Here is a 10,457-nt window from a genome sequence, read left to right as displayed (position 1 = left end):
ACTATGGTTACTCCAACCAGAAGCTATATATATGTATTTTAACATCTAGACCAGTGGTTGCCAACAGTGGCTGCACATTATAACTATTTGGAGAGATTTAAAAATATCTTAATGCCTAAGCTGCACCCAAGACCAACTAGATAATAATTTCTAGGGGTAGGACCTACACATGAATAATTTTTAAAGCTCCCTAGGTATTCAAAATGCAGACGAAAGTGACAACCCTGCAAGCTTAGATAATTAGAAACCATTGGTCATAGGAAATTAAATTTATTTAAAAATTATGCCCATTTTGTTTAAGAAAAATATTATATGGTCATCAATAGTCATTTAAGTCTAAAGTTATATTACATGGGGCTCCTATGTTACGTAGATATGTGTACCTATGTAACACAGGATCCTTATGGAGAAAGTAGAATGAAAAAATGCTAATAAACCAGCTCAAGGAACAATGCACAATTCCCAACATTAAATAACTTTTTTTTTCTTAAATGGATAATGGCATTTATCAAATCTTTATCATGTTGGGCTAAGATGGAGTCACTTTCAGTGGACCATGCTTCTGATGAGGCAACTAGAAAAGCTGGAAAAAATACAAATGAAAATTCTCTTGAGGGTCATCCAAAAACTACTAAGGTAACTAACCCACACTTGGTGGGTGGGCCAAGATCTCAGAGAAAAAAAGAAAGATGACATTCTTTGAAATAAACTTCAAATTGAGCCATTTGCTGAGTCTCGCCTTGGACAAGAGGCTGAAGCTCAAGTAGAGCATCACAGTGAAGAGGCAGAGAAGGCAGAAGAGCTTTAGACAATTCCATGGGTTTGGAAGACAAAGATTATGGTTGGGAATGTCAAGGCATCTGGGACTTGAGGGGCCAAGATCTTACACAAAGGAAGTACAAATAAATAAGCTCAATACTTTGTGTTATCCCCTCAGAGGAATTTGCCAGATATTAATCTGCCCAAGGCGAAATGCTATGTCACTAAGCAAAAAGTTTCTGAAATGCAGAGTGTTTTCAGCAGTCACAGAAGACTGAAGAGACAAAGAAGTTTGAACCAAATTTCCAAAGAAGAGGATCACTAATAAACATTCCAGAAATCTATACCATAAAGACCCAAAGTACAAGCTAATCTCTTAACATGAAATTTTTTATCAGTGAAAATATTAGCGAATTAAATTCAGGTATATATCCCCACACACATACATATATAATGACAATGTATTTACCCATTAGCAGAATTAGGAGGAAATGATATAATTATCTCAATAAATGCAGAAAAATATTTAATATAATTTAATACTGATTCATGATTTAAAAAAACAACTTTTAGCACACCATAGAAGGGATAGAAGGGATAATTACAAAATTTTCTTTCTGTGATAAAGAGTACTTACCAAAAAATCATACTTAATTATTACATATTGACAGCTATCTCCATGACTTAAAATGAGTCAGAGATGCCCACTATCACCTTTTCTTTTCAACATTGCTTTGGAGGTCTTATCCATTTCAATAACACAAGGAAAATATTTTTAATAAATGGAAAGAAAGAAAACTGCCATTAGAAGGTGACAAGATTACAGGCATAGGAACCCCCCCTCCCCAATTTGAAAATTAATGAAATTAATAAGTAAAGCATTTTACAAGGTTGCTAAATATAAGATTAATATATAAAAATTAAATTATTTCTACATTTAAACAATAAAGGGAAATTAAATTTTAAAAGGATACAATTTATTAGTTAAAAATGTAACTGAAAACTACAAAACATTATTGAGAAAATTTGAACAAGATCTATGTAAGTTTGGCACTCCCCCTTGAACACCAAATTTTGTTGTCAATCTTTCTGAAAGAATAGTCTGGTCTTAGGAACATCACTTCCACTCTAATCATTTGTTATATAACCTCATACTATCTGGATCCTGCCCATAATTCCATCAAAACTCCCATGAAAAAGTTGTCTAATGATCTCCTAATGGGCAAATCCAATAACCTATTTCAGCCTTCATCTTCTTTGACTTGCCTGTTCCGTTTCCCTCTGTGGACCAGGTTCTTCTCAGGACTCTCCTTTCTCTGATACTGTGGAACTTAACTGACCTACTTCTCTCTCTCATTAAGTATGTGTCCTCCTTGCTTCCTCTTGCATCCAGCTCTATAAAAGGGTGGGGCCTTCAGCCCCCTTCCTGAGAATACCTTCCATGGCACTCCACACTTTCTGCTTTTTATTGCATTTATTCTCATGGCGCTGGCCTTACACATATGAACTCCACATATACAGGGTGTGGCAAAAGTCATTTGTATGGAAAATAATACAATAATTAATAAATAATAATACAAGAATAAACTCTGTTTCACATACTCACAACTGTAAATCTACTTTTACCCCATCCTGTATGTTACTAACGAGACCTGAGGTCTCAGAGGGGTCTCTTGGGTAATATCTATTGGCTCTTAAATCATTCGGTTGTTTATTCACTCAACAACATGATGTTTGGCACAGTGTTTTGCCTGTTTACGTGTTTGGCATTAAGCTGGAATGCTTTCAATTTTAAGGTTCCAAAGGGCAGAGTGCATGCACATCTAAGTAAGTTTCCACTCTTTAGTAATGATGATGTTAGTGATTTGAAAGCTTTATCTTTCATACCTCTTTGAGTCGCACAATTAACATCTTGAGTGGTCATTTTCCTTGATTATCTCAGCTTTTCACCAATGACTTGGTCTCTGGATATAATGCAACATATGTGAAACAAGTCAGAAACAGTGCTCCTCAAGCAGTGTGTGAATCAGCAGCCACAAGTTTGCATTTTGGAAATAGTTTTGGCAGCTGGGGAAATGATCCTGAGCTAGTTGAGACTGTTATCTCTGAGTGGAAAGAAGGAGTCATATGAGGGTGAGGTGGGGCAGAATGAAATCAGTGGAGAAGAGGTAGCAATTAGGCTAACTCAACAGCAACATGGGAAAGGTTAGAAACAAATATTCTGCTGAAACTGAATGTGATTTAGAGCCAGAAAATTCCTGGGAAACCACATAAGCCAAACCTCTCATTTCACAGATAAGGGGCTCAGAGAGGTTGTTATTTAGTCATTTACACGAGTAAGTCAAGGACAGAACCACAGCAGGACTCCACAGTTCCAGTTCCAAGTCCATGCTGCCTCAGGATGCTCCCAGGACACAATCTGGTGGTCTCTCTGTTGGGACTTTTTCACTTAGGATTCTTTAAAAACACGATCAACCAAAAATTTAGTAATGCTTTCACAGAAAATCAAAGAAGGCAACGAAATCTCTTGTCGTATGTAAATTCTTTTCTTCAACCAGAGTCTAACATCATCCTAGATGAGGTGATACATGTGTTGACTCACCCATCTTCCCAGCCTTGTGGCTCTCTGACCTTATCCTCTATCCCTGCACATCGGTCCACTCCCAGACCCACAGTCTAGATATTGCCACTGCCAGGAACTCTGTGTCAGTAAAATTTCACTGATTTCTATCCCCGATGCTGCCACATCTCATTCTAATTGTGTCTGTTCTGCAAAATTTCCAGTCACCCCATGCCTCCTACCCTCCCAAACTTGACTTGGCTTTAATTTTCTCACCCACTTTGGACCCCATAGTCAGTAATGTCAACTACATCCTTGACAGCACCCTTAAATTCTTCACCCCTATGACCTTCTGCATATTGGGTCCAACAATTCATAGCATAGCCACATCATATCCATTGTCTCTGTTCCTGTCCTGCTGAGTTCAGTTGAAAAAAATCACAAAGCTGTAGCAATTAGGCACTGGTGTATATTAGTCTTTTAAAAAAAAATAGATGTTTTTATTGATTTCAGAGAGAGGGTCTACGGCCGTACCACCCTGAATGCGCCCGATCTCGTCTGATTTCAGAGAGAGGAAGCGAGAGGGAGAGAGAGATAGAAACAGCAATGATGAGAGAGAATCATCCATCAGCTGCCTCTTGCATGTTCCCTACTGAGGATCAAGCCCACAACCGGGAACGGGCCCTGACTGGGAATTGAACAGTGACCTCCACGTTCATGGGTAGACGCTCAACCAACTGAGCCACACTGGCCGGGCTATATTTGTCATTTCCACCTTCACTTGGGACCTCATTATAGCTCATCAATCTTTTTATTCTTGGCCTTTCTTGTTTCTCATATACCAGTGATATTAGCGTTCTCAAATTAGCTCCCTTACTCAATTTGCATGACTCTCAGAGATAACCTTGTCTTCTAGGACACTAACAAAAGGGCCCATTGACACCAACTCATTCAACTTTCACATCCAAATAAATACATTGTCACCTACCTTAGCTTCTTTAGCCCTCTCTCAAAACATGTGGAGCTATTGAGGTACAAATGCCTAGGTTTTCTCCATTCCACCCATATCCTCTTTCCCTCCTTTTTGCAGGGAGACATTAAAAATAACTATTTCACGGAGAGGAACTAAGTTTTCCTCTTTCCCTCTTTTTACTTTCTAATTTAATATCTTGGCCTAGTCTTCCCTAAATTTTACACACACATGGATTTAAGAAGTCTATGCAAGCCAGTAAAATTAATGTCTTTATTTAGTAATGGATCATCTTTATAGAGCTTAGGGAAAAATAAATGTTAGTATATTTTAGGTTTGTGCATTGTGTTCCTATGCAATCTCCTAGGGGACAATTCAAACCATTCCACCAGTAATGAAATGCTGATTCTCAGCTGTTAGCAGCACATAGTTAACCTACTGACATCATATGAAGTGGGAGTTTTCCAAAATCCCAATCTTTTTATTTTCAAATTTCTAAATCAACAAGTCAGCTTCTGGGTCACTTAATAAGGCATATGTGATACCTCTGAGCTCCAGGTATGTTTTCTAGAATTTGTTTTAACTAAGCAGCAACTGCATGCATAAAATTCCCCTCACGAACACCATTTCCACTGGGAGAAATTACTTAGCCATCTGTGCAACAGAAAAAAGGACACTTCGATGGCCCAGGATCCTGGCAGAAAACAATCTCTATATTCCTCATAGGAAGGCTGAAAGAAAATACAAAGGTATGAAATCCTCTAAATAAACCTCAGTATTTGTCCCTCCTTATCAAATAAACCTAAGTGTTCGTTTGAGGGCATTGCAATGTTCTCTTTTCTAAATTGGGGGGAGACAAACACTCAGACTTTCTAAGGCTTCCCTAGGCAGTTGATTCTGAACTTGGATCAACTTAATCCAAGAGAGGGATGGAATGGAGAATAGGGCATTTGCCGCTATATTTTATTGTGGCTTGTTCATGACCTACTTCTTAGACTTGGCACATGACATGGTGTCCACAGATGTACTTCTTTCCTGAATTTGTTTGGAGCTAATGGATGATGGTCCATGAGCCAGGCTGGGCTGACCCCCATGAATGGTGCCTTTTTGCAAAGCTATTTTGCCCTGTGTCAGAAATAACTTTGCATAATAACTCATTATTTTTCTTTCCTGAGTCTAAATAAAGATGCATGTCATCTGATAGTTTATGAAGTAATGCACACATGCTCTTAATATGGTGAGCAATGCACAGGGCTCGCCTTCCCTCCTTCCCCCACACCAAAAATAGAAGGAATAGGGCAAGTTATCTTACAAAAGAGTTCATAGGAAACTCTAACAGTTTCTTGTCGAATTCAAGGATTTCTTTTGCATGCGTGTATGCGCTTTATCTTTTAAAAATAGTCACAAGATGAAAACTTTTGGGAAAGTCTAGGAGGATTTATGAATATTTAGTACCGAGGGCATTTTGAAGATTCCAAGCGAGAACAGGCATCTCCTTGTGTGCATCCTGTCAGGGTTCCCACTGATGCTGCTGTGGCCCTGAGCACCCTGTATACCAGATCCCCAAACAATCAGCACAGCAAATTAAATGTGGCTCCAGTGGTTTTGGACCTGATCCAGTAAATTATCTTTATTAATGCATCCAGGGAAAAGGTTTCATTTTTATTACATTGTTTCCCTAAAGATAAAGGCAGTAAGAGCACAGAACAAAAACACACCAAAGAAATCTTCAGCTTTTGGCAGCCAGGTTAATTTCCTTGTGTGCTTGGTACAGTGAGGAGTTGGCACTGTCCAACTCACCCTCTCAGGGTTCCAAAAGCACCCCCTTCCCCCCTTTCTGATGCTGCCTCTCTTTGCTTGCTCTGACATTTTCTTGGCTTTAGCGGAAATTTTGACACATAAATCCCACTTGTCAAATGATATTGTAAAACAAGCATCCAAGTGTCAGCACATGGCCCTACAGTCTGGGGACCAGAGAGCGGAATGAGGAACACCTAGATGGCGGCTTTCATCTGCCTCCAGCCATCTGCAAGTAATTTGAAACCAGTTTCCAACGCAGCTAGGTTATTTGGCCCGGTAACACACACACAGCAGAGAGAAAGGGCCAGAGTCATCAGAACCTGTTAACTCTGCAATGAGTAGATAAAACTGTGTATTTTAAAACCTGCCTCAGATCAATCCATTAGCATTCAGTCAGATGGTCTGCAATCTCTTTGTAGTTACAAATCCCGCCGAATAGCTCTGGCTCACTCAGACATCACATTTGCCAAACACACCCACACTTTTGACCTCACATCTCTGGACTTGAAAATTGCTCAGTCCCTGGTAGGACTGTAAACCTGAAATCTGCACTTCTTACGTGACAGAGATTGATAGAAACTTCTCCAAATTTGACAAGAATCCTCAATATTTACCATTGACTGTTGAACAACATGGGTTTGAACTGTGCAGGTTCACTTAAACGAAGATTTTTTTCAATAGATACCATAGGGTTGGGAGTCCACGGATGTGGAGGGCAGACTGTATGCATTGATCTTGATGTTTTACACAGGGGACTTGAGCATCCCTGGATTTGGATGTCCACAGAGTGGGTGGGAGGGGGTGTCCTGGAGCCAATTCTCTGTGGATACTGAGGAACAACTAAGTTTTGGGGGAGTCAAAAGTTATACACAGATTTTTGACTGTATTGGGGGCATTGTCGGTGCCCTCAACCCCTATGTTGTTCAAGGGTCAACTGTATGTAACAATACCATTAACAGTTTGTGGCGCTATTAAACAATAATAAAAACCAAGTTTTGATCATCTATGCTGGAGGAAATATTGTTACCTTTTCTCTCAATAAAAATGACATTGCAAAAGCACTGTCATAAGAAGAGGTGATCAAAGAGTATGCAGACAAAAAAATGTAGGAATGAAGTATTTTAGAGGTGTGTCATGAAGTTAATTAATTAAAATATATATAAGTTTTGGAGTTTTTAGTATGATAATTATTGTGTTTTCAGATTCTGTAACTTGTTCTGATTGCCAATCTCATTATAAAGTAATATTCACTTCTATATAAAATCTTTTTACAATTTTTATTCTTTTTCTCAAAGAGAGACCCCAAAATTACGCATGCTGCCGGCCATGAAAACCCGAATTTGCCTGTGGAGCCAAGGAACAAACTATACACACCTCCCGTTACAGGCAGGCTGGGCAAATCCTTGGAAGAACCTGTGCTAGTTTATTCTCCCGCACCCCCGTCCCTTCTGGCCCTGGCCGCTGAGCCTGGCCTCCACTGCCTGCCTGCCCTCCTCCCTGCCTGCGGTCACTGGGGCGAGGCCCAGAACCAACACGCGGCCCGCCCCTGCCCCCTCTTCTGCGCTCCCGCACCCACCGGTGCTCGCCTGCGCAGACTCAGCCTTTGGCACCTCGCTTCAAGTCAGGACTAAAATGCCCTTTCATAGTTTGCTCTGTGACCATAAATGACCCAACTAAACACTAGATCTATAAGTTACCCATACAGTGATGCCGTCAGTGAGCTTCCCCAAACTGAAGGCGGACACCTAGAAGTAAGAAGACCAGCGCCCGGAGCTGCGGGGGCAGGCCCTTGGCGCATCTGGGTGCTGGAAGCTGCTGGCGCAGCTGGCTGGCTGCTGGTGGGACCACAGGCCGGGAGACCTGCCGCCCTGCAGCCCGTGTGGGTGACTGCCTACGGCAGCTGCCCGCTGGGTTTCTGTTGTTCAGACCTTTTCACACACTCTTTCCTAGATGTTCGGGTAATGTAGCCATCCCAGAGGACAAACCCATGGGCTTCAGTTTACAAAATGCTGTAGACTCCCCGCTGCTCTGAGGCATAGAGTGAGAAAGACCTGCGCAGCCGTCCCTGCTCCCTGGGCCCTCCCCCTGGCAGCTGCCCCCAGGTTAGCAGTGCTCTCGGCACTCAGGGCTGGAAATACAGGAGGGCCTGCGAGTCAGTCACCTTTCATTCTCATTCCCATCCACATGGAGGTCCGTCCGCCTCAGGGGTCCCCAGCCCTGGGCCTCGGTTCCTTTTGGCACCAGCTTGCACTTCAGTCGCGCTGTGCTCCTCCAGCCTGGCCCCCTGAGTTCTTTGATTGTTCCATGTTATTTCTGCTGCCCCAGGACCTCTGCAAAGGCTGTTTCCCTAATGTTTATCTCCCAGTCATGAAACTGAGCATATTCTTAAAGCCAGTAAAGCCTAAGCAACCAAAAAATGAGCAAAAAATCTTTAGATCATATAAGTGAAACTTGAGCAGTAACCTCTACCATATACAAATATTAACTCAAAGTGGATCCTACACAAAAATGGAGAATCTACAAGCATAAAATTACAAGAAAATCTTTGTCATGTTAGGTTAGGCAAAGACTCTTTGTAAACAAAAATCACAAATCATTAAAAATTGATTAATTGGACTTGATTAAAATGCAAAACTTTTGTTCTTTAAAACCTTGGTTTAAAACATAAAATATACACTAGGAGAAAATATTTGCAAAACACATAACTGATATAGGAGATGTATCCAGAATATATAAATAAACTCTCAAAACTCAATAGAAACCAATCTAATTTTTAAATATTGGACAAAATATTTGAACAGAAGATATACAGATAGCAAATAAAAACATGAAAAAGTGCTTAATATCATCAGTCTTTAGAGAAATGTGATTTTAAACCACAATAAGATACTACTATATATCTATCATAATGGCAAAAAAAGAGAGAAAAAAGTTGGAAGGTGAGGTTGTGGAGCAACTAGAACTAGAGCTCTCATACACTGCTGGTAGGAACGCAAATTGATACACATTGGAAATAGTTTGGCAGTCTCATAAAGTTAAAACTACACTTTAAATAAAAAATCCACAATTCCACTCCTAGCTAAGTAGAAATATACATATTTCTCTTATATACCTAAGAGAAATGAAAATCTATGTCCCTACAAATGTTTATAGCAGTTGTATTAAAAAATCATGCCAAATGTCTAAATGCTAAATATGTTTTTTAACTTTGTGATACATCAGTACAATGGAATGCTACCCATCAATAAAAAGAAACAATCTGTTGATTTGCACAACATGAATTAAGCTGCACTGTACACCAAGTGAAAGAAGCCAGACTCAAAGGCTCCACGATGTATGATGCTATTTATATGACATTCTGGAAAAGGCTAAACCTTTTCCAGAGGTTCTGTGCATAGGAACAGAAGACAGATTAGTGGCTTCCAGGGACTGGATGTTAGGGGAGTGGACTGAATAGAAAGCAGAATGAGGACATTTAATGGGGTGATGGGAATGCTCTATAGCTTGATCAAAGTGTGGCTATGTGACTGTATATAACTAAAAACCTCACAGAACTCCACCACGGTGCATTTTACTGTGTGTAAAATAAAATCTACTTAAAAATTATAAACATAATCAAACAAAGAAAATAATTAATTGACTTAACTTTTGAATACAATCCCTCCAATTATAAGTTCACTGTGGGATATAGTCTAAGGACAAAAAGAAATGAAACAAAATTTTGAATTTAGTATGTTTAGTGTTTACAACAAAATTGGTAGTGTACATATGAAACTATTTTATGCGCAAAATAGGGTAAAACAAATAAGTGAAAAGAGCAATATTATTAGAAACTAATATTTGAACTATAAGATAAAAGAGGTACTAATACAAAATTAAAGAAAGTTTTAAATCTTATACTTTTTATTTTTACTTAGAATTGATAGGAACTCATAATTTATATACATTCTAGCATTGCCTACCTAAATTAGCTAGAAATAATGACACTCTAAGAGGAAAGAACAGAGTAAATATTCAGTTATTGATTTCTAAACACATTCCACACTATAAAATACCATGGCCTGTTACAGTAACAATTAATTTCAAGTCTAGGGCAAGAAAAAAACAAGAGACAGTGTAGGGAAAGAAAACAACACAGTGCTCAACTACTAATAGGACCATATCAAAGAAACATGAGAGCTTTCTTGAAATAGCTTCTACCAGCCAAATTTGGAACATTTGAGTATCAAAAAGAGCAATGATGGCGATGAATTTTAATACATTTAATTTTTAAAAATGATTTTAGCCCTAGCCGGTTTGGTTTAGTGGTTAGAGCGTCAGCCCTCAGACTGAAGGGTCTTGGGTTCGATTCCTGCCCAGGGTACGTAC

General features: G+C 39.5%; 1 long non-coding RNA gene across 1 annotated transcript in view; it reads right to left on the bottom strand.

Moving 5' to 3' along the window:
• Positions 1-9,596: 9,596 nt before the first annotated feature.
• Positions 9,597-10,457, bottom strand: part of LOC148093270 (uncharacterized) — a 112,609-nt gene continuing 111,748 nt past the window's right edge. Inside the window, exon 3 of the long non-coding RNA XR_015714367.1 lies at positions 9,597-9,781. This is a non-coding gene — a long non-coding RNA (uncharacterized LOC148093270). The remainder of the gene's footprint in view (positions 9,782-10,457) is intronic.

The sequence above is a fragment of the Miniopterus natalensis genome, chromosome 4, assembly GCF_054644295.1.
Source record: "Miniopterus natalensis isolate mMinNat1 chromosome 4, mMinNat1.hap1, whole genome shotgun sequence".
NCBI classification, from domain to species: Eukaryota; Metazoa; Chordata; class Mammalia; order Chiroptera; family Miniopteridae; genus Miniopterus; species Miniopterus natalensis.
This window is presented reverse-complemented; position numbering and strand designations above follow the sequence as displayed.